We start from the raw sequence: 25,685 nt of genomic DNA on the forward strand, positions 1-25,685 counted from the left end.
AATTAACCATCTACTCAGTAGAAAACCTTTTCATGATAATTTATGATAAACTCAGTAGCAGCTTTGATTGAGATTGATTTTTGGTGTTGAGAAGCTATCATGAATACAAAAAAGCACCTGAAAAAATATTTTTAAACACCTAACTTACAGCTCAGCTAATTATATGGGAACCATGTTCACAGATTATTTCAAAGGAAGGCCTATAGGCAAGATACTAATGCTGAATGAAACAGGCAAAACATCCTTTTGAGTTTGTCCTACATTTCATCTTAAAGCTCAGCTTTCTTCACATCTCCCAGCCTAATTCATTTAGAATGTTAAATGTTTAGCGCTGTTTAATTCAGCAAACGGCTACAGTGGAACCAGGGCTTTGCTTGATAAGGCTTACAGGATTGCTTTCAAGATAAAACTGGTTTGAAAATCAAAATGCATTCAAGACAAACTGTTGTTTTACCATGCAGTGTTCCTGGGAATACCACTGTGATTTGTAAACAGACTCCAGGTCTGGTTTTACAGATGGTGACGGGAGGTCAGTGGGTTATGGGGAGAATGTGGTTTTGTTCTCAGTAGCAAAGATGAGCTTCAGGACTGGGGACTTGGTAGCTCTAAACACTGGGGACTGGTGATCAGTAATGTTATTCTCCTGAGGTGGGAAAACCAGAGGGAAAGCAGCACTGACCTTGTGCTGCTGAAGTAGTGTTAAGGCACAGGAAAACCCCCACTCCATACCTACTACTCCTAGTGGGAATTGCTGCAAGCACCCATGCCAAAGAGGCAGGACTACAGAGGGAAGGAAAAACTGATATTCCTAAAGGCTTTTCCTCTGAACTTGATCACAGAACTAATGCAACCAACAACTGACAATCTCATAATTCACATTCGGGGGATTTTGTGTAATTTAAATAATTACCAACAGTAACAGGAGGAATAGGAACCTTGATGCCAAACCTCTTGAACTCTGTCATCAGGGACAAGCAGCAGGGGACGGATCAGGCTTCAGTTATGAGCTCTGGGACTGTCCCTGAGGTTTAGCTCCAGTCCAGATCCAGAGCTGAAGGTCTGTTCTCCAGGGTGAAATCAAGGCCATGCATAAGCTGCACCTCACCACGCGTAAATCTTTTTAGTCCTTAACCCAAGACTCAGAATTGAGTAAACAAGTAACTAGAAGCAATAATAAACATGTAACTAGCAGCAAAAGGAAAGCTTTGAGCAAATCTCTACTCCTTTAAGTACAATGGAATCAGCATCCACACACATTAGGCCTTGGCTGAGTTTTATTTACTGCCCCACTGCAACCCCCAAAATCCTTTTCCTCCTCAGCACTCTCTATAAATGTCCTGGTTAGTCAATAATCCCCACTGGACTTCTCAGCCCTGTGTTATTTTTTACAGTGCAACGTATTTGCCATCTCTTGACCTGGTACCTACACAAGCCAAAGCACACTGGATCTGACTGCATTGTTCCTCATTATTTACCCTGCCTGCAATTGCTTCCAGATGGTACTGTGCTACAATGACTCCATTCATTCTTCCCGGGAAGGCCCAGAGGGTGGCAGTGGACAACCTTTCCCAAGAGCCCTCCTTTCTGCAGGCGGGGAAGGGACCACATTCATCCTGATCACATTCATCCACGGTCCTGACATGAGAATGTTTTCAAAGGATAATAAAAAACTGTCAAGAAGTTACTGACGACACCCAAGTTAGTATTCCCTCTTCCAGGGACATGGTGAGAGTCAGCTCAGATGTGGAACAATACTTTCAGGATGTTGAAACCAAAATTCCTGGTCAGGTGACATGTCACAAATGGGCCTCAAAAAAGAAAGCCATTCAGGGGAAGAAAACATCATCTCTCAGCTGACACATTTAACTACTGGATCAAAGAGAGGAGAGTAGCACAGGGAAAGACGATGAAGAAAAATTTCAGAGGGACTGATGCAGCTAGCAGTGCTTTCTGAGAGAGCAGAGAACAAAAGGAACAAGAAATTGGTTTCAAACTTCCACATCCATTGCTTTTCAATGATCTAGTTTTCCTACATTTAGAGATTCAAATAAATTGAAGGTAGCCATATTTTTGATAAAAGCAGAAATAATAACGATTCCCCAAGCACTTATAAACCTTTTATTTTATTCCTTCCATTGGAATATCTCAGGGGATTTCATAAATATGAACTTCTCAAGTGGTGAAGTACTATTCAGCTTATTTTACTGGCAGGGAAATTGCAGCAAAGGACAGGTTTGGTCAGGTGTCCAGTAGGTCACACAGGAAGTTTTTGTCAGAAGTAGAAACAGTTACTTAACATTAATCCAGAGCCCTCAGCAGAGTCACTGGATGTTCTTTGTGGTTAGGAGAGAACAGATGCCAGCAGAGACGTTTAGGCAAGTGAGCCTAGAATTAACAAGCCCTGATAAGCACATGCTGATAGGCCATGGTGAACCACAGGAGTGGTAACATCACACTTCAGTGGGATGTGCACTGTTTTAATCTGCCAGACAGAAGCTGCACAACATCCAGTGGATGGCAGCTGACTCCTGAAGTCTAACTGGAAACCAAGCGGCATCTCTCTGACCACTTTGCGCCACTTGAACGAAAACAAAGCTACCCGAGCCAGCGAGGTAAAGCCAGCAGACCACAAAGAATCCAGCTCAGAAAGGCTCTGTCTCTTCAGAAATGCTGGAACAACCCTTTTCCACAAAATGCTACGAAGATCCTGGTGCTCAGTTTACCCATTGAAAGAGGATTCCAAATGAGGTGGGATAGTGGATGGCCCAGCTGGGAAATTGGGCAGCAGGGACACCCCAGTGCTACACTGGGCAAAATCCCTTCAGTGTCAGCCTATTTACTCTTTGTCAGTGGGTGAAGCTGTAGCTTTGTCCTTGTGGGTTTTCAGTTTAATTTCTTTTTGCTGCTTGTGGAAATGTGAAACAGTTAACAACCTTGTTTCAATAATATGCAATTCTGAGGGAGGAAAAATTGGGACCTAAGGAACCTGGCTTTTTTTCCTTCCCTTATTATAAAGTCATTTTTCAAATCACCTTTCTGACACATTTGTCCATATTGATTAGCTGCTTTTAGAATGACATTGTCTGACCTGTCTAAATCCATCAATTGGTCTCCTGCTGATGCTTCATTCCCAGGCTACTTTAGCTTCTAATGGTATGGTATGAATATTATTCATAAAGTCTTTCTGCTGAAAAGATCAATAATCACATACATCTTACGTTTGCATTCTGGGTGTTGTTCAAGAAGCCCTTTAACTGGCCACAGACTCCTCTATTTCCCTTTTATCACTGTAGACTGTAAATGTTTCATTAGTAGCATTTAGAGAGTACATACTTGATACTATATCCCCAGGAGTTTCAAGTGAGTTATTAGGAACTTGTTCAGCATTAGGATTAATGCATATTCCCAGTAGTTTTCACTGCATTTCCATTCTGTGTGCCACAAACTCTACAGTTTAATATGTTTTGTCCACTTAGAAACTGTTTGGTAGGGAAGGCATGCCTTAATTGTTCCCAAGACATTGGGTAATGCTCTACTGATGGGCCTAAGGTTGAACTAATAGGCAAGTAAGATGCAGTTTAGCTTCAGCAGGTTTTAAAGTACTAATGAGGCACAATATAATGAAGTTAAGAACTTGTCAAGACAGGCACTTCATATAAAAAGTTGAAACAACCTTTACATTTTTTTTCTTTAAAAAAATTCCAAGATTACCCCAACACTGAGAGGATTTATTCAAGTTAAATATTTTCTAGATTAATAGAATTTTAGGAAAGACTTTTTTAAAACTAGATGCCCTGGTTGAGCAAGGGGCAAAACGTTTCTGCCTGAACATCAGCAGGTCAAATATACTTGCAAAATACAGAGTTTTTAGTTTGAAGAAAGACTGAGTTGGATATCCTGTATTCCAAGCTGCTTTTTATGCAACTGCTTGTCTATATTTAGCAGCTTTGCAGGCTGGGAAATTTTAGAGCTTTTAAAGAACAAATACTGACTAGTCACCATTTTAACTTTATGACATTTTCCTGGAAGCCCTCTCAGAACAAAAATGCGACATTCTAGGTATTTTAGTAACTACGGGATTGATTGGAACTTCATTGGATTTTAACTACTGCATGCCAGGCTGTTGTGCTCAGTGACATAAAATATTTCATTTTCATTTTCTGACATAAAAGTCTAAGTGTCCTGCTGCTGAGATGTATCAATCAAATCTGAGGTTCAAATAGAATATTATCTTTATGCTGGTATGAGAGGGAAAACGATGCTTTAATTCCCAGTCAGTCGGTACCAAATGTCTTCACAGTCACTAACAGACTTCTGCACACACTTGTGCAGAGCCATTACTTCAGGGTTCATAAAGTGGAACACAGCACTTCTGACAAAGCTGTAGCTTTTTTTTTTAGAACATAAAAATGTTGCTTGCATCGAAAAGGAAAATCCAAACTTGTTTTTAGAAGGTTCATTTTAAGATAGGCATTGCAAACAATTAAAGCCCAAGTGTTTTGTGGATAGTGATAATTCAGAGATGCTTGAAGAATGATTATAATCTGCCGAAAACCATTTTTTTACAAAGACCACTGAACAGTTGCAATAACAGATAAGGACACTGTAAGCTACAAAACAGGATTTTTCATTTTGTTTCATGTCACCACTTCTCTGCCCATGAAGCACATGATTGTTGTGGGCAGGTGGAATGAAGGATTCTCTGCACTTGAAAAGCCCAAAATATTTTAACACAGAAGGATGAACAAAAATGTTTAACTAATAAGTATTTTGGCTTGTATTACATTTACACCTTAAGTGAGATTTTGCTTTCTAACTTAGCTCACCACTCAGGCTTAGCACAGGCTTTACAAATTTAATGCAAGCCTGTAGCAAGCATACATCCCCCAAACAGCCCTTCTAGGAGCTCACTGAACTGTGGAGCACAGCCACTTTCCTTCCATGAGAGCTATCCAGGAATATGTTAAATTTCCTCAGTCACTTGAAATATTCAAATGAAAGTTGCTGCTGCAATTAGAGAAAAACAGACATTTGGGTTTGATTGGAGTTTTTTTGTGTCTTTCTTGTGGTAAAAGAATAAAAAGAGGACTTAACTGCTTAAATGTTGCAAAAAGAAAATATGACCTGCAGGTAGAAACCCAATATGGGGGAAAGAGAAAGAAAGGAACAAATTCAAAATACAAAGTGCTCAGCCTCCAGGCCAGGCTGTCTCCCAATGACTTGCTGTGGGAATGAGCACAAACCAAAAGGCCTCGATCGGATAACCGACCCAAATTTGACTTTTTGCACCTCTCAGTACCAGAATCCTTCAATTCCATGCTGCAGACAAGCAAGTGTTCAATTTCATAGGAATGCAGGGTCTTATTAAGTGACTCTCCTAATACAGGGGATGAGGACTCAGGCTCCACACTCTGAGTTCCTGAATAAAACCAGTCTGGTTTAGCCATTGTCCTGGAGCACAGTTGGGGCACAGGCAGCCTTTTGCACCTGGAAGCTACAGAAATCATCTATGCAAATGCTTTAAATGCCTCTCCAGGCACGCTGCCAGCTCTTCTCCCTCCCTGCATTCAATCAGGCCTTGTAGGATGCCCCACGTTTCATGGACCTTGCATCTGAGACCACTCTGTAGAAAGGCATCAGGGAGCAAAACTTAACCAGTGAAAATGTGCAAACTTTGGATGGTATGAATTGCTTCTTATTTATCATTCCCTAACAAGTTGTTTTTTTCTAAGGGAGATGTGAGTCAGAAACTTAAAGAGACACAAATGAACTGGACTGGATCCCAGGACTAGACCCTGAATGTTGTTCTGGAGAATATTTCCCTTTGCACCACCAACACATGAAACATTTCCCCCCCATGCAGATAATACTGTCACTTTGCTTTTGCTGACCTTTCATAAGACCATCCCCTTTGCAGCCTCTCCTGCTCAAAAATCAGTTTGAAAGTGCTGCTGTCCTGTGCTCAACCCTGACCCAAAGGACAAAAATCACTGCACAGCAAGGAATGCTGCAGCACTTGTGCTCACTTACTCCTTACTTCTGCCCACCACATCATGGAGTTTTTCTAGGGAGTACCAAGGAAGAGAGGGAGAAATCCAAGTAAAGGAATTGGTCTGAAGGTTTGCCGCAATATAATTTATGATGCCTCCTTAGCAAATAACTGGGTAAGGCTTCATTAAATGTTATTGTCGGGATTTTCCCAGTAATATCCTTTTCCATCTGAGGTAGATAATATTGACAGTGTTGCCAAGTAATTACAGCAACAAAGCAAATATATGGCAATGTGCCCTTACAATTCCTCTTCTGGCTGCCCAGCATGCAGCTCAGCAAGCAAGGCTACAGGCCACTGACAGCAGAAGAAATTGTTTTATTTCTTAATTGTGAAGCTCCAGGTTACAGAAATGCCACTCAGACTTGCTAAGCTTCCCAAATAAATAATTGATCATTTCATAGCTCAGCACAGTTGCTGTACAAGCCCTAATGCAGAAAGGAAGGGGCATTTGTTGGCACTTAGTGCAGTGTGTTGGCAATCCAGTGGAAGCCAGACAGAACTTGTTCGTGTGAAATTCCTTCCCTCACCAACCATTTGATCAGAGCACAGATCAAATGTGTTTGTGGGAACTGCCAGTTCAATCAAAAAGCACCTTGGAAATCTCTGGAACTCAGTGAATGTCCCTTCAAAAGGTGAACACCTTGTCTCACCTTCAAGGTCAACCAGTCACATTTTTTAAATCTTAGTCCTTTGGATTCTATGCAATGTCACTTGGTCAATCCAACCCATGAATTTCCATTTTCATATTGGAAGGACAATGTTCTTGGAAGGACATGAGACACTCCTGGATTTATTTTTTAAGATGCCCCATCTCAATCAACATGAAAATTTACTCTGGTTAATAAAGGTAAGTATTTTTTACCGTTTACTCTGGGGAAAAGAAAAAAGTTTCAGTTATCTACCCAGTGGATCAACCTGGGTTTTTGCTCCTGCATGTGAAAACTGCCAAGTTGACAGCATGCAAGTCTAAATCCCCTACAAGACACACTTGTACAGTAAATGGAACAGCAAGTTCTTTCTCCCACACTGCTGAACCACAGTGTTCCAAGCCTCCTTTGGAAGGACAAGCACAAAGAACAGGGATACAAATCCCTTGCAATGTCCATTCCATGCCTGGTCTGTGGCTCTCACTGCTCAGCAGAGTGTCCACTACTGTCAGGTGTAACGGTGGATTCTGCACTACAAACATTCTTCAGCTAGGAATTGGACTGAAAAACCATCGTCTCATTTCACACTGCAAACCAAAACAGTCATCAGGCAGTAATAACTTTTGGTCACTGCTAACCCAGACCCCATCAAAGCAGTGACTTTGAAATGAAAAGGTCTCATCTCACTCCTCTTCCTTCCATTTCTCAAGCAGAACACCAACCTCAAGAGTTCTCGGGATTGGAAGGAACCCAAAGGTAATGGATATGTCATTGAACCTTGAGCTCTAAACTGGAATCCAATGAGAACTATTCCCTACCACTCTCCAAAAGGAAGATTAAAAACAACCATCCCTTCCCAAAAAATCAAAATCCCAAGGATTTCATTTCCAGCAACAGGTCAGGAGCTGTGCAATACCTACAAAACTTATCATCATTGACCTCAGGACATGTCTCGCCACCAGCTGATAACATCCAATATTTTCCTATGGCAACCACTTTTGCTACATCCTGATTTATATGTAGAACATTGCAGATTTTGGAATCGGTCCACTGCAACTGACCACCTAAATTATTGGGTCCTTATTTATTTGAATTACTAGTTCAAATTAATTGAAGAGGCTTGTTCCCAAGCCAATGCTGCCCTGTTAACCCTGTGCTACGTAAGTCAAGTGATAAGGTTGTTTGGAATAACAGAGATGAAATTTTGGGGTTTTGTTTTTTTTTTAATGTATTTTATTTTTTACTTTAAAAATTATAAATATTGTATTAACTGGGTTAGAATATGGATAGTGATCTCTTTAATTTCCACTCCTTATGGTCTCGTTTTGATTGGGTTTTTTTGGTAAAACAGTTGCTGCTTTTTCACTTTCAGAAAATCAAGCCCCAGAATTTAAAGTGAGATCTGTGTATACCTATATATACATACATGTATAGATGTGCTATAAAAATTACAGCACAAATATCTACATATGCTATGTGTTTTAAACACATTAATCTAAGGCTCTGAAAATATCCAGTATGTGAGCATTCTACTTTTAGATCCATGGTATTTAAAATGGCCAAGGCTGGTTTTTGCATTGCACATAAGGCTTTTTTCTGTTAAAAAAATAATAACTATAAATCTGTTTTCTCATGCCCAAGTAGTCCTTGATGAGACATGTGAGGAAATGCAGTGTGGATTGTCATGAACAGAGCAATAATCATAAAATTAGAAACAAAAGAATGAGACAGAACAAAGCTTTTTTTTTTAAAAAAAAAAAAAAGATTCTAAATCACACACAAAACATTTGTTCTGCTCCAGCTCTTTGTGAACTAATTGGCTCTCCTGGAGGGACAGGTAATTGTACTTGACTACACAAGCTGTCCTGAAGCTCCCTTGGAAAGCTCCAGTAAGCTTCCAGTGTTAGCAGCCATCAAGGATTTCACAGGTCAGGCATCGGATCGATACAGCTAAAAGCAGCAGGGACTGTAATGTCGACAGCAGGTTTCAGAAAACGCTGCAAGTGCCAGTTTGTTCCCCTTCATGCAGAAGCTCAAGACAGCTTAATTAACCCTTGGAAAATACAATTTATCCAGAGGCTCTGCGGGTCTGTACTGGGCCTTATTGGTGAGCTGCTAGCAGAGATACTGTAGCTGGCAGCTCTGAATTCCCATTTCCCCCTTTAATGCTGTTCAGTTAGGATGCAAACAAGCCATGATTTTAGGACGATGTGCTCGCCCTGTCCTGAGGAGCTGCTGCAGGAGGCCATGGAAGCAGCTGCTTTGTTAGAACTCGCTTGTGATTGCAGCAGGAGCCTGGCCCAGCAGGAGCATTGATCACTCACGTCTTGGGTTGTGTGTGTGCCTCTGTGTGTGCGCAAGAAAAAAAGACAGAGGGGGAAAGAGTCATCTCCCACAGGTCTAAATGCTTCTTTGCCCTCTTGTAAAGATGTTCCCTTGTTAGTTGTCTACTTTTACTGTCTTTTAATACCACATGGCCATGAAAAGTACAGACAAGGTAATTTTCCACATCCCAAAACACCTACATTTTAGAAGACAAAGAACTTGCCAGGGGTGACAGACCAGTAAGAAGTTAGCTTGTCTGATGTGATATTCAAATTTGTGTCTCCAATGTCAAGCCAACAGGCTGAAGGGTTTTTCCTTCCACATAGCTCTTTTCAAGCTAAGGAAATCTTCTAAGACATGCATAGAACAACTATGAAAAAATACCTGACTCACTGAGGCTTGGCAATTTTAACACAGAAATCTGACTGTGGATTCAGTTAAATTATTTATATTAACTACTTTAAAACATTAACTATACTTTGATTATTTGTGGGTTTAATGTGCATAATTTCAATTAAATAACGTGAGTGTGTCTTGTTCAGTTTATATTTACTTCCTTTAATGAACAAAAACCTGCTGCTTTTGTTCTGGAACAGTGAACTCTCACTGGAGAAAACAAGGTAGACACCACTTTCTTTTTACTGGTTTGTTCTTGTTTCTGATGGTAAAATGCTACCTGAATTGAGTAGGATGATGGAGATAAAATCAGATTAGAAATCTGATTTTTTTACATGAGTGCACATGGATCATTACATACACTCACACATAGACTTGTGGAATTAACTATGCAACTTTGAATCCACATTTTCACCTTCAATAACCATTAAAGACATGAGAATTTATGATGAAATACAAAAATTATGAACAACAAGCAAGAAGGATTCTAAAAAAAGCAAAAACAGCCCAGACTCTACCCATGATTGTTGTATCAACACACCCACAAAAATGGCACACAAAAAGCACTTGATAGAATTTTTTAATACACCTATGTCCCAGTCCCCCTGTCCAAGAAATTAGATGTTAATTTTTCAGGCTAGCTTGTAGGAAACACTCTGCCAGAGGCAGTGAAAGATGCTGCTTGAAGGTCTGCAAGCAAAGGGGAATGACAGATACTTGACACATTTTAACCTGGCATATTGCTACCTACTGGGGAGCCAGAAGGTTCTGAGGTGGGCCCACACTCTTCCAACATTTGTATTAATGACAGGCAAGAAAAAATAAACCAGTGCTGGAATGACAAATACAGGAGAGAGGAAGGGCTGACTGTGCCCAGCACAAGTGTACAAAACAGGAGATGCATTGCAGAGGAAGAACTTGGGTTTACTCATGCAAAGGGTGGATTCACGTGAGCATCTTAAACACAAGCACATTGAAATCTCCGTGAGAAGAGGGGTTTGCTGATGAATTGGCAACAAAAAAAGACAGAAGTAGGAGACAGAAAAGAAGTTTTATGGCTGCTTACACCAACTGTGTGTCTCCAGAATTTGAGAAAACACCCTTCTGTGTTCAAGTCTTTACCTACAGTTTGGACTACAACCAGCACATGCTTGAAAAGACCACAGAACCCAGCTGGCTATCTCCAATTTGTGAGATCAAGGAGGATAAAAGAAGCATTGCCAAACACCTTGTCCCAGGTTTCAGGGAGGCTTAAAACTGGACTGAAAATTGTGCAAGATATTAGAAGGTACAAAGGGAAGGAGCTATGATTACTGCTAGAATATCAACTAAATAAGTGAACCTTTCTGACTCCAGAGCACGTGTGCATGTCCATGGAAAGATGCTGAGGTACACAGGTATGAAAAAAAGAGCTGAATCCTCCTTCCAACTCTGCCACCAATCCTCCTGCAGTTTCTGTTTTTCTTGTCACTATCTCTCTTTATACTTATCTGCACTTACACTTTTGTTTTTACTGTTTTGGAGTTGGGGTTTTTTTGCAATATTACCACTGTAAGGACCTGACCTCTACTGAAACTCCTTGGCACCACCATTACACACAGCAATATCTGACCAGCTTGGGAGTGTGTGAGAGCAAAGCAATGAAAATAACATGTTGGAAACATTTTCTTGGAGAAACACAAATGATTTCTGATGAGACACCATGAAGTGCATTTCAGCATTTTCTAACAGTTCCAGAATATAGGAGGTAAAGATCCTTAAGGATAGATCTGCTCTGATATAATCTAAGCAGTATTACTCATTAGGATCTGTAAGAGCAAAATCTGAATCTGACATAACTCAAGAATTCAATTTTAATAATATCAACAAAGAGCTTTTACATTTCCACAATACAATTTAAAAACTAAACCCTCCTGTTAATTATCAGGGAGTGCAGGCTCTCCAAGGTTGAGTACCTATTTCTGTTTAAAGGTCGACACTTTAAGTGCTCTAAAATCCACATACTTGCTCAAATTGCCTTGATACTTGGTGTCTCATGGGGATCCAAGGGAAGGTGAGAGTCACATGCTGAGGGTCACATTTGCCTGGGCTTTTCAAGACATGCCTGAAAAAGCAGCTTTTTCTAAGTGATAAAATTCTGATAAACTGGTTTTTTTCTATTCTTGCATATCATTAGTGGATCAAAACACAGTTCAATACAATGTTTAAATTCTCTTAGCATTCAACGTTTGTCACCCTGAACAGGTAAGTGTCTAACTTCCTGATCCTAAGAGACTGTAGAACATATCAGGATTCTGAAATCAATGGCTCCCACCTCACTAACCAACTTTAAAATGAGCTGGAGAGCACAGGATGATGTCTAATATTAACCTGCTCTGTGCCCAGTGGCAGTTTCCATTTCATCCTCCAAAGGAATTCTGCAAACCACCTGAGCTGATATTATTAGTGATGCAAAAACCTTTGTCAAAGACATATTTTACCATGTGGGGTAAATACACTCACAATATTATTTTTTTTTTAAATCGAGTTAAACATGTGAATTCTTGGCTTAATGAGAACAGGAGAAAGGGCCTGGAAATGGTGACTGGGGAGACTCAACGTTTTTGGGAAAGTTACAGAACACAGACTCACTCATTAGTTTTATACTACGTATTTAAAATTCCTGTAGCCATCCCATAAAAAAAATCTTTAAAAAAGCCCAAATGTTGGGCAATGTGTCATATTTGTGATTTCTCTGTTAGTAAGCAGGAATTTCTGATTACATAAAGCATCTGCTTGCTGATGGTGTTGTGAGGAAAATATGGTAGGAGCTGATGACCATACGCTTCGTTATTCCCTGCAACAATTTGGTGAGGGGCTGTCTCAGCTCAGGGCGTGTGGTGTCAGCCTTAGCAGGAGAAAGCAAACTTGAGCTTTAATGCTGTTTAAGCTCCAAAAGGCTTACATGATATAGAAAAGCAGGCTTTGTTCATGCTCCATGCACTGGGATCTGCTTGTTTTTACTGAGAGCTTTGGAACTGGCGGTTTGAAAGAGTAATTTACAGTCCAGTACCATGGGCCCCTCCTGTTCTACTCTAACATGCCTGTAATTTTTTGGGGGGTAATGATACCACAAAAAGAATCCTCAAAAATAAAGACCTTCACAATCTTATCTATGTATAATAGGGCATCTATTTATGTTTTATTGTGCATCAGTAAAATGTTCTGAATAGTAACTGTCTCAGTAATAAATGTGGTTTAAAAGATCTCCAACCTGTCAATATAGTCAGGGTGAATCAACTTAGAAGCTGAGGTGAAAAGAATACTTGGAGAAAACTCCTGTTGTGGTACTTTCCAAGAGGAAACTTGGCTAGCACCAAAAATGGGTCATCTGAGGTTGTGCTTGAACAAAATTTAATCTAAGAAACTCTTGATATGGGTATCACTTATTGTAAGTGTGACTTTTTCTGTCTCTGTTTTAGAGAGCAGACTTTGAAAATCATTCTATAACCTTTTGGATTTGATCTAATTAGATTTTTAATATTTCGTTCATTTATTTCCCTCATGTATCACATAAAAATTATGCAAAATACAAGCTTATCAAGTCACAAATTCGTTCCTTTTAAGTTTTGTCTTTTTAAAATTTAGTAATTTAACTCTTCTAACCTCTCTTCACTGTCACCCACACAAGGCAAAATGATTTTGGAATGCCAAAAGGAAGATCACCAGAGCCAGGAAAACTGACAATCATTGCTCTATCCCAGCATGGGAAGACACGGAGGAATGGTACAGAATTACCACAAATTCAGGTCAGGAAAATTCACTCTACCGCTCCTTTTGCTGCCAGAGAGAGAGAGAAGAGAGTCTTGGCACTTTTGAAAGGAACAACTGTCCTTTGCAGAAGTTTAGGACATCTGCCTAAACACTCCAGGAGAACTAATTTGCTTTTCAAATTTCACCAAGACACACCAATGCCCAGCCACATTCCTGAGAAGTGGAATGGCTCAATGTAAAACTGTCTTTAGGCATCCCTTCACTGGAACTGGGTGGCTCAGGCAGTCTCTGACAAAACGGTGAAGGAATAAAAAATAATGATAATAGGATGACAAACAGCTGGAGAATTCACTAACACATCTCTGTATGGACAGAACTGCTGACAAAGCCAGAAGTCTCTGCTAACCATAGAAATTTCTTGCTCTAGGTAACTACCCACAGGTGAAGTTAGTCCCAGTTTTATTTTTAAAGGTGTTGTGGCTCCATTCTCTGAGATTTTTCAAGACTGCCCCTGTGAAAGCCATCCTGGGAGACAAACATATGTAAGAGGGATTTTTTGCCTTGCTAGAAAGAACATAAGGACCATATGGCTAGAAAGGGACAGGCTTCAGTTTCTTTGTCAGCATGAGGACTGTGCACACTCCAGTACAGAATAAAGCTTCTGAAAGCTGTGGGAGAAAATGGTTAGTTAGCTATTAACTCTGTAATTTTCTACATGTGCTGGGCAAGGATCCTGTGAAATAGCAGGACTCTCTCTGCGGTTACAGGGACTATAAAGCAACCCTCAACAACTGTTTAGAGAGGAACCTGTTTTAAATCTTGAAAGCCTGGAATCACTTTATTTAGTCAGCAGTGGGGAAAAAGATGATTTAGAAATAGCTTCCTGGTGTGTCTGGAAAAACATCTGTATTTCATCATATAATGGAACAAACATGGCACAGTTCAAATACAGGAATGGGTTATATAGATGATGTGTTCATTATAGGTACAAATTAGGAAGCTCCTTTGGGAAGATCAGTCTATTCTGAAGGTCACTGTCAGGTCAGATTTATTCCAAAGCAGCTTCTTTTTTACAGAACCTGGAACCAACACACTTCTTTAATACACTCAGCTTTTGTTGAGCTGAGTTTTTATTTGTGTTTTGCTTTCTAAGTTCAGAAAAGCCCTAAACTTAGGCATATTACTGCTTTCTTTACAACATGTAAAGCCTGTGTTACACCTGGAGAGCCAACACGTGCCAGTGCTGTCACTCTGCTGCTGCTGCTGCTCTGAGGCTCCTAAGCCTGCACTGAATCCCATTTCCCTGCAGCTCTCCTCCAGCCACAGGGGACAATGATCTGCATTGGGGAGCAGAGGAGATGCAGCACAGCTGTCCCCAGCTGGATCTCACAGCACAACAAAGCAGCGCTACAACTCACAGAAGTAATGCTCAGCACGAGATGGAACTGCAGAGCTTTCCTGCAAAGATGGGAAAGGAGTGTGGAGTGAACTAAAAAGGAATAACTGAGAGCCAAGGTGGGGCTTTTCCAAGAAGAAGGGAGTGCAGTTGGGAAGGGAAAAGCAAGGGAAGCAGAAGGTGAAAATGCTGGCAGAAAGACAGAGAGGGAAGGGAAGGTCCATACATTTAGAGCTGTCCATACACATCTGTTTTGGTCTTTGATACTGGTTTCCTGTGGGACCCTGGAAGAGCACGACTCTGTGTGCATATGGAAAGTGAAGACAGAGACACTTCTACCCCATGAGGAAGTGGCAGGAGTTTCAGCTCCTGGGAAGGAAAGACAGCTGCTTATTTGGGCACAAACCCCAATGTTTCTGTGCTAAAAGCAGGTAGTGAAAGTAAACAATGCAAAAGTTTAAATAGTTAATTGTGGCAAGCCAGGCAGAGGAAAAATACACAAAATCCTATCTTTTCTTCTCTGAGCAGTTACCCAAAAGCTCAAGAGTCTTAGGAGTTTATTCTGGTTAGAAGGCAGAACTGGCAATGGAGCTGTGTTCCCCCTGCAAGAAATTCTGTTCATCTGCAAAGACCACAATGCTCCATGTCTGTGAAGACAGCAGGACTCTTTTGCTCACTTTTGCTCAAATTCCATAAATCCATAACATAGGTACTAAGTTTTATGACACGGTCAAAGAAGATCTTCTTTAGACTAGCAAATATAATAAGTTATTTGAAGATGGCAAGTAACTGTGGATACCTTCAGCCCATGCTTCTGTTAGGATTAGAATTTGCAAATTCCAATTTTCAAACATGCAGTTGTGGGTGAGTGCCTATCATGTGAATGTATAATAAAAAGGTCTTGTTGGCACAAATGCTTAGAAGAATCTTTGGAAACCTTCACAAAAATAAGCTGTGCAGGAAACCTTACCTTTGTTTAATAAATGAACCTTTCATAATACTAGACTGAACAGATTCTTTGGATGTTACACTAACCTTAACTAAATTCAAATTATTCTAGATATTCTGTTCTATATGTTGCAATTTACTCAGTGGGTTTGTTCACAATTATAGAAAAATGACAAATCATTAATAATTATAATCCTTACATGACAATTTAACAAGGGGTAAAAAACAGAGGAGAAAGCAAAATAGTTGAAAGAATTTTCACTTGATTTAAAAGAAAAAGGTTCAACTCTATCTCTGAAAAGCTGTTTATGTAGTGGATTGTAATATTACATATCTGTCACAGAAGACACACTTCCATGAATTAAGATATAAAAATATAATATTTAAATATGTTTTAAACACATTCGTTGTTATCTAGAAATCATCTGATATGTCACTACTTTCTTGAGCTACTGACAGCACTGCAGGATTTCAAAAACACAAAGCAAATTCACTTTAAGACAGACTTCTGGTTTGCTGCTTTTCTTGGAAAGCAATGGTTTAATTTAAACAAAACAAAACAAAACCCCAACCTCAACAACAAAACCCCACACAGATACAGATGTCCTGTGAAAAAAGCCAAATTTTTATGTATGGTTATTAAATACCTTGGACAGGCACCTGCAAAAAAGATGAAAATCCAAATACTAATAAAGGTGAGTTTGTTTGGTTCCCTTTCCTACTTCACACTGCCAAATGTTCATTAATTATGTCATCAGAGTAATTTTCTCTGGTACCTCAATGAAGCACAGACCTGAGATTTGTTTGAATTACATTTAAACACTGGGAGTAACTTCAATACTGTGATCACACCAGGAAAAACACATGCTTGTACTCTGCTTTTAACTGCTTCCCCTTGCAAAAGTCCTTTAACAGGTTTTTTTTTCCCCTCCTTTTTCTGATAATCCATAATCTTCAACCTGCTGCAGACAAAAGACTTGTGCATCAGTTGTTTGATGCATAAACTATAAAGGTTTTGCTTTTTTTGTAAAGTTGCAGAACCTTCAAATGACTTCATACATGAGCATCGTGTGTCACTTGGGACAGCCCATCCCATACCGTTCATAGCACATTATAGCACTGAAGTTGCTTTTAAAAATAAAAATTAAAAACATTTTAAAAACCAAAAAAACTTGAAAGCATGTTGTGTGTTTTAACAGAAGAATAAAACTCTGAGGAGCAGCAGAAGAATAATGCACTGAGCTTGAACTTTTCAATACTTTGCCTGCATTTCTGTTTCATCTGCTTGTGTTCCTTGACTCATTCAAATATCAGCATGAAAATCACATTTATAAACACAGCCCTTTTTTAAAGCATTTATGGGCTTTACTGTGCATTTTGAATAAGCTTTTTGATATTTTCGTTTTACTACCAATTAATGAAAGCCCACTCTGAGCTATAAAGAGGAAATAATGCTAGGTTCTGACAGATGTTTTGCATGCATTCTGCATTTATTACAATCCTTTCACTGTAAAGCTGGAAAGAGAAACTGCAAATAAGATTTTGTTTATCCACTGCACCTTAAAAATACATCTTGGGGAGCCCTCAGAAAAATAAATGAAAAGTCATCCCAGACTTTGAAACAAAGTTCCTTGAAGGCACAGAAGTCTCCAACACTCCTGCCCAAAAGGATAGAAGCAGGTAGGTTCTTTCCTGATTCTCTTTTGCTTCTCTTTTTACAATCTCTTTAAACCTGGAATGAAAAATATCTATTGCCCTTTTTCTACTTACTGCACTTGATGTCCTTTGCCTTCTGTTCCCTGGATTTCACTGCAGGAATCAGGAGGTGGATGACTGCCACCAGAACCTTCTCTAGAGGCTCAGCCTGTGTTTTTATCCCCGTGATTATTGCTTGCAATAGTCTCATTAAGCTGTTTTGTCCCCAACTACAGGGTTCAATTGCAAGGTGGCTTTTATGCTTTCTCTGTTTAGAAATGACTTCTTGTCTAATCCATAAAACTCCTCCTTCCCTTAAAAGAGTTTTTTTTTTTTTTTCCAAAAAAAGCTATTATCATGACAGTAACTCTTCTTTTTCCATCAGGAAAAAGATCTCTCCTTACTATCACACCAAAACTTTAAAAATCAAGTAACCCTTGAACTTTCCCAAATGGCCTTGTACAAAACATCCCAGGCTGGCTGATGAAAAGAACATAAATCTTTTAACACTCAGACACTTGAGTTCTGCCTTTCCCAACTGGAAATGATAATGACTTTGCCACCATTCTGCCTGTGAGTGCTGCATTCCAGTGACACACATCCGCTGTGGCACGGAGGGCAGCGTGGCTCCAGAAGGCCAGAGCTCAGCTGGGGAAGCCAATTCCTTGGAGAGCTGCAGTGCAGTCCCTGGTGGAGCTCATCAGCAATCCCAGGCACAGCTCCATTAAGGCTCTCGGCACTGACAGCAGCTGCTCACTAAAGGAGATGAGCAAAAGCACGGGAGCAGGAGGGTTTCCACAGGGCAAGGCGACTTTTCTGCCATGGACTGACACCAAGGTTTTGCTCAGTGCTGCCAAGACCCTCTAGAGAGGCCATTCTCAAAAGAGATCAAAGGTGATCTGGGCACTTACCAAGCACTCACTCTTATTTAATCAGGAAGGATGCATGGGGGCACTGATGAAATTAAAGCCTTGCATTAGACAAATAAAAAAACATCACAGTATTGAGGAGGCAACAAATACAGGAGTGCTCAGAGAGGGTGTTTGGAATTACCTTACTCTTCCTTTTGCCAACAAAATAAGCCTGTGAGAGTACAGAATAACTGGGAACAATAAATACCTTGCAAGAACTAGAAATGAACCTCACTCCCTTGTGCATTTAGCTATTAAAAAGGAGATTTAAAAGCCACAGTGAAACCTCCACAATAGAGTCACGGAATAAAGCACATGAGAGCTAGAGAATGACAAGATCATTGATAGCTTGAGGGAAACCTTAAGAACTTAGAAACAAAGTGCTGTGAAAATTAAGCAATTCTAATTCATCTAATTGTAGGCAACAAGTACCTTCTGCAGGGCAGCAATACAAACTGAACTGACTTCTTTTTGGGTTACAAAATTATGTTAAACTACTGAGCACAACTGCTGTGAAACAAAAAACAATGCATATTTGTGATTAACAACACAGTGTGTACAGTTGAAAGGTCTAGAAACTCCAGAGAGAAGTGAAGGCTGTGACAGCCACTGTGATCATCCATTCTAATAATCACAAGCTATGAACCCCTCTAATTTCCACATCCAGCCTACTTAATGGGGCCAAATTTGTGGCCTGTCAAAACTTGGTAGGATGGAAGAGCTGATAGGAATTGACTTGAAACAAAGATTATTTTTATAGCCTGTAAGAAAGACACTCATTTCACAAGACCCCTGCAAATCTTCCATACTTTGTATTTCACAGTCAGTACACAAAGCAAATCAAAATGGTTTCTAGACATTTTAAAGTCACCCCTGTTTTGGAATGCTGAGGTATAGATTTGCTTCCTCCCTCACAGTCCTGGGACTTGAAATTCATCTGGAATGGCCTTCTTTTGGCTGCAGTGCTGCTTATCCATATGTTCTTAGCATACTGCACAGCACACATAGCCCTTCTCTAATGTTAGTACACAGCAGGCTCCTCTGCTGTGTGGGTAACATTTACCTTGGCTGCATTATTGCTCCTTTACTTGCCTTGGGAACACATTTACAAAGAGCTTTTTTAACGATTTTCTGCCACCTATTAGAATAGGGAATGTAACTCTATTTTCTTTATGCATATCGTCTCTCTCATTTGGATTCAGGTGCCCTTCACTCTGAAAGAATAGGGTCAGCTCTTTAACAGAGAAAAAGTGTAAGACTGTACTTCTCAGTCCAGACTGGATGTGATCTAGGTTGCACCAGGAGAGGTTTCAATTGGATATTAGGAAACATTTAATCACTGGAAGGATTGTCAAGCACTGAACAGGCTGCCCAGGGGAAAGGTGGATTCACCATCCCTGGAGGGATTTGAAAGACCCTGTAAATGTGGAGCTCAGGGATGGATGAGGTTTAGTGGTGGACTTGGCAGTGTTGGGGAATGGTTGGACTTGATGATCATAAAGGTCTTTTCCAACCTAAATGATTCCGTGATTCTACTCTGTGTGAACAAGGGGATGGACTGGGATAGATTATTAGAACTTAATGACCCCTTGATTAATTTGTTGTTGACATTTACTCAGAGGAAGCAGCAGAACAGAGAAGAGAGCCATAATCAAGGGGAAGGATGTCTCTGGAGACTGTCTGGGGTTTGGTGTGCATAAACAAAGTTAGTACAAGCTTTCAATGGTTACGCTAAACAGCTGTTTCATTATTTATGTAAAAAGTAGTAGCATATGATGACTCGGATTCTTGGAAGGAAATCTTTTTTCTTTTCCTAAAGACATGCCTCTGGATTCCTGCAAGTGATATTTATATCCTTAAGGGATTTCCTCAAACGCCTTCCCATGGCAATCTACTTTCCATAAAGGCTCGATCTGATGAACCACTCAATTACAGCAGGTCATTGCGGTGATGTAATGACAGTGTCAGGGACAGACACTTACACGAGGCAGTTTCATCTCAGACAAATGGAAAAATCATAGTCATCTCAGCTGAATTTCTAGTTATTGCAGTTACAGGACTTTATTTTGGAGTTGCTTTTATCCTCTCGGTGGGGCTTGACACAGATGCAAACAGTGCAGTCAGCACGATGGTCTGTGCACCATTGGTAGTGCTGCTGGCAAAGTTCCCTGCATCACCAGAGAATTCTAAGAAGGTCTAAACAACATCTGCTTCCCAAACCTGTGTGCTCCCAAAGCCAGCAGCAAGCCCCTTCCTACCAAACCCACTCTGCCCACAGGCCACTCCATGACCCTGGCTGCAAGCTGAACAACACAAAGCCTTGACCATCTTCTCCCTATCTCAGCCCCTGCCCAAGAGAGACTAGTGTCATCTACACAGCCATGATGATGCCTCTTGGGATTTATGCATAGTGCTGTGAAAACTACAACAAGTTCTCCTTTGCTTCCTTGCTGCCAGCTCTCTCCATTCTCATCTAATCTTCTCATCTTTGGGAATGCTGCTGCCACTTGGACTCTGACTGAGCAGAATCCTCTCTTCTGAGTATTTGACTGCTCAAGTCCCCTTGGACCTCTGTAGCCTCACACATGAAACAACTCTGCTTTATTCCAGCACTTCAGAAGGTATGGGAGTCCTCAAAGAGTTGTCCAGAGCTTCCAGAATTATGGCCAGAGAGCATGAGAACAGCCACTGCACAGCTGCTTACTGACCCTCAAACACGTGGCAGTGTCTAAGGAAACATTCAGACCAACTTTCTCCTACTCAGCAATTCCATGACAACGTGGCTTCAGAGTTAGTAATTGCTTTGCTTTTCCATGGGAGCAAAATTTATTAGCACAAAAAAAAAAGACTGTCAGACAAACAGCCCCTCAACACTTACTGCCTCTGGCATTAAATTTTGTAGTCCATTCATCAGCACATACAGATGAGGCATGAATCCAGAATGCAGAGATTGTCTACCAAATGCTGTACAAAAAAAGTAACATAAAGGTGGCTTCTACTACCATGAAACATCCCTACCTTGTGGTCATAAGCTACATTTCAGAGAGCTGACACTTCCACCTTCCTGTTTCTGCCATTTTTTCTCTAGGAAAGATCCAGCCCTAACAAAGATCTGTGGATGCCACTGTAACATACATCTGTTATTAGTGCAGATGAAAGCAATCAGGAAAAATGTAAATTGTTATAAAACTGCCAGACATTCAATAACAAACTGTTACAGCTTTCAAATTACAGGAAAGCTCTGGCCTTGAGCAATTTGACTTAGCTTTGAAGACCAATAAAGCTTCAGAACTGGTCCTGCTTTGTGTACTGGTCTTGGACTAGATGACCTCAAGAGGGTTTTTTTGGCCTAACTTGTGTGATTTGTGTGAAAAGTGAAATATAAACAGTCTTGAACTTTTATGCAATATTAATTTACTCCTTCAAACTGTTACTTGTATGTATGGTACAATTCATTCCATGAGCAATGTAAAAGCCTTCATTAGATATGCTGTGTCACAAAAATTTATGTATCATGTAAGGAATCAAATCCCCAATAAAGACATTAATATAGTACATCACGCTCCAATGCACAAAGAAATCAGATATTTCATCCAAAATCTTTATAACCACAGTCCTTTTATCAGTATGTGCAACTCACAGACTCTCTTGTCGAGAGATGGTGGTTTAATAGTAATACTTGGACCTGGACCTGTTCTTGCTTCCCCTTTCCTTCAAAACTATGGATGCATCTGCACCACTGTTTTTGTTCAGATCAGGGTTATACTTTCAAAGTAAAGCTCCTGATTGTCTCCTCTTATCATTGCTTGGTTTGTGGTACAAACAAGTTGCAGAGTATGGGAAGCAACTCCTTTGGGAGTGAATGAAGCCATGTGAATTTTGGAGTGAATATATCTAGAAAGGCATTTCCTGGTGAGTTCTAGAACACTGATGCTGTAAAGCTGAGTTGTCTTTTTCAGCTCTGCACATCAAGCATTACTGAAAAATAACCCTGTGATTTACTAAAGGGTGAGTAAACCTGATCAATGTGTTACTGACGATGGGAAAAGAGGCTGAATGTGATGGCTGAATGTGGTGGCACCCAGATAATAGCAGAGCACTGGCAGAGCAGTTGATAGAAAGTCTAACTCCCTTCTCCCCTCCCTCCTTAGACATCCAGATGGAACTGGAATGTCAGTAAACAAGAACTATTGCAAGCTCCTGCTCAGAGGAGCAAAAGTCCTTCGAATACCCCAGCATGGAAGGAATAGTTTATGGCTTTCCTACAATCTTGGACACTGTTTTTGCCACTTTGAGAGATGACTGCTGTAACTTGTCCTAATGCTCACCTCCTGGTTTGCTCAGGAATTCACTGTTTCACTGCTGTGTCTATATAATACCTTAAATATTGGCAATCCAGTCTCCATCCAACAGTTAAAGCAAGACTGGAGTGTACTGTAGTAAACCAAACAGCTGCACCCTACACAGAACAGTTCAGGCCTCCAAATGAAGCAATGAAATGAATCTCTATAGTGCATCTTTATTGCACAGGGAGATGGGTCCAGGAAGACTCCATACACAGAAGCATTATTTTTTGATGGAAGGATAGTACTCAGCTTTTAGAAAAGCAGTGCTGACTGGTTTTTCTGTGCTCCACTTGTAAGCACCATGGACCCAGCTGTCCCTCTCACACAGCTTTATGTATCATTCTATGTATTATTTATTCTTGGAAAAGGCAGAGCCACACAGGAGTCAGAACTCGTTTACATTTCAGTTATGGAGTAAGCTATTGATTCTATTGCACCAAAGGTATTTCTGTTTATTCAGCAGTCCTATGAGCCACACACAATGAAAATAAATTTTAAAAATATATAAAAAATGAAGTTCCAATTAAAATAGACTTGAGATATTTCCCCCAAAATGTATTATAGTTCTATATTGATTTAATGGCCTGTTACTTTTACAGTGACTGCTTTTAAAACTGTTGCACACAGTTGCCTTTATCATTACAAAAGCACTGCCAAGTGTAGAAGTATGGAATTAGTGTACTTATGTTAAAGTAAATTAAGGCAGAATGCCCATCTTCTTAACTTTATGTTTCTTTAATAGACACTCATTCTTCATCTTTTTCCTTTCAAATGTAAGAAAGCTTGAAAGACTTAAACCAGGTTTCATTTAATAAGAGAAAATAAGAAGCCTGCTACACAGAAAATTACTAAATTACGCTCAGTTTAGGGGTTCCACTCTTCTCTTTTGCCTCAGGCTTTTGGGACATTAAGGCCATGTTATAAATCCTGGTCAGTGCTTTTTTTCTAAGGAGCAGAAATGAGAGTTTATTAGCATCACAGTGGTTGCCTCAATAATGACAAAACAGTTGCTCATTACTGCTCATTAGATTCATATTAGATTCATTTGCAATAGCAATACATCTTCTATTCATACTCGATTGCAAAACAACAGATATGATTTGACACCTGCTGTAGTACAGAATTCATTAGAAAGTAATAATACAAATAGGATTTCAATGGATGGACTTAGTCTTCTGTCTCTGATGGGTCTAAAATTTGTCATTTAATGTAGAAATTATATAGGATAAATACCACAGCAGGCAGTCAGCTTCTTCAAATCATGTGCTCCAGTAAAACACCACACACAGAAGCAGACAAGCAGAGAGTAGACAGACACACAAACAAGCAAATTAACAGTACCATATGCAGGAATAGACATTAACTGTTTCTTTTGATATCCCTAATAGATAAATGTAGTAACTAATTTCTGAAGTCACAGAAAAGTGCAGAAAGCTGAGTTTTCATCAAAAGATTAAGTCAACAAGTAAACAAGTGAGATTTTCCCTGAAAGCTACTGGGACAAACAGCCCAGGATGCTCCTGAAACACTTGTTAAATGCCATTGTCTTAATTTACTCAAATAGTGCATAACCATTATTGTGTCTCTAAGCTTTGGAAGCACCAAACTAATAACAATATTTAAATGAGCTGAAATCTCTCCTTTTCCTAGAAAATCCTATGGGGAAAAAACCAAAATTATCTCCAAACTCATCAGTTCTTACCTCCTTTTTTTCCTGTGCAAGGGATGAAAGTCTATGCAGCAATAGGTCTTCGTATTGTGAAGCAGAGAGAGATAGGTTGATTGCAAAATGTAGCCCTGCATATCATAAAATAATTCACATTATAATAAATTCAGCCTCATTATTACCTTTCATGGTATTTCTGAAGGTACAAAACAAATATCCTGTTTCTGTCCTCTGCCCAGCTCTTAACTCAACTATCAAGTTAATTAATTCCCTACTATTTACTGCTTATGCAAAGGAGTGTGTTCCTATCCCTCAGCACACCTAACATCTTAAAAAACGTAATTTTGCTTACTCTGCCTCTGGCAAGAAATTTCTTCACAACTTGTTATCGAATCTGTTCCTTACATGAACTGCTTCCCAGCAGAATGAGTTCCTCTTCCACTCAATTCACTCATAATCTAACTCTGCTCTCCACAGTCAACAGCTGTAAAGATGAATTCTCAATGAAAGACTACCAAATACGGATTCTGAATTTAATAATAAAAACACTTGATCTGATACAACCTAGAATCAGACTTGACTTTTCTACACGTCCAAAGTCACATTAGCAGCCTATGTTCCTTCTGTGCTTCTCCTCTTTTTCCTCCAAACCAGCAGTTTCCAAAAGTATAGACTTATATTTTGTATAATGAAATTTTGTTTCAGTTCTCTAACACCAACACCACAGTACCTCACAACTCTATATGCTTCAGCAAATTGCTTAAGGACACTTCTATTTTGGCTTTGTTGCTCATGAAATTAGTAATGCTGAATTAAACAGGGCACTACTTTCTCAGGACCTATAGAAACGATGCAGTATTATTTAAAAGTTATTTCAATGTGTGATCTCTTATTCCTGCTCTGTATAGAGCAGAATTTATAGAAAATTCACATACAATTACTCTATGAAGAGTATTAAAAACCAACAGACCTGTCTTGGTTCAGCCAACCATCAGAACAGCAGTTCCAAGCCTGAATTTTCAAGAGTCACTACAAATGCAAAATAGATGGGAAATAAAGTCACAGAAGAAGGGAGAAACATCAGTTGAATAAGGTAATTGCTTTTAAAATTCAGCTGTTAAGGAAACTACTAGCCTGATTATTGAAATCAGAGCCCCAAACCACCACATTATCCCATTTCTCCTCTTACAAGTGTGATTCTGCACATGGAAATTGTCAGGTTAGGACAGTGCCTCACTTTCCTGGGCATGCTGGAAACACATCCCATCCCTATTTTATTAGATCTGTTATACAGTCTATCTGCCATTTCATCACTGGTTTTAATTTTTAAATTAAAAAAACCACAAAAACACACCTCAAAGCAAAAGAAAACAAAACACAACAACAAATTGAAAGGAGTCTGAACAATCAGGAAAGTCAATGGCTCCCTGATTTCTCCAGGGAAAGAAGGCATTGGCACCCTGCCTCTGAGGAATAACAATGCAAATATATTAATATTGCATGGTCAGGGCTACTTTCTATTAATATGCCATTAATATAACAACCTTTGC

General features: G+C 39.8%; 1 long non-coding RNA gene across 1 annotated transcript in view; it reads right to left on the reverse strand.

Moving 5' to 3' along the window:
• The window catches only part of LOC146438941 (uncharacterized), a 136,532-nt gene that overhangs the window by 105,791 nt on the left and 5,056 nt on the right, over window positions 1-25,685 (reverse strand). Inside the window, exon 3 of the long non-coding RNA XR_014850578.1 lies at window positions 25,106-25,164. This is a non-coding gene — a long non-coding RNA (uncharacterized LOC146438941). The remainder of the gene's footprint in view (window positions 1-25,105; window positions 25,165-25,685) is intronic.

Source organism: Lichenostomus cassidix, chromosome 3 (assembly GCF_008360975.1).
Source record: "Lichenostomus cassidix isolate B80296 chromosome 3, HeHo_3.0, whole genome shotgun sequence".
In the NCBI taxonomy this organism is placed as follows: domain Eukaryota; kingdom Metazoa; phylum Chordata; class Aves; order Passeriformes; family Meliphagidae; genus Lichenostomus; species Lichenostomus cassidix.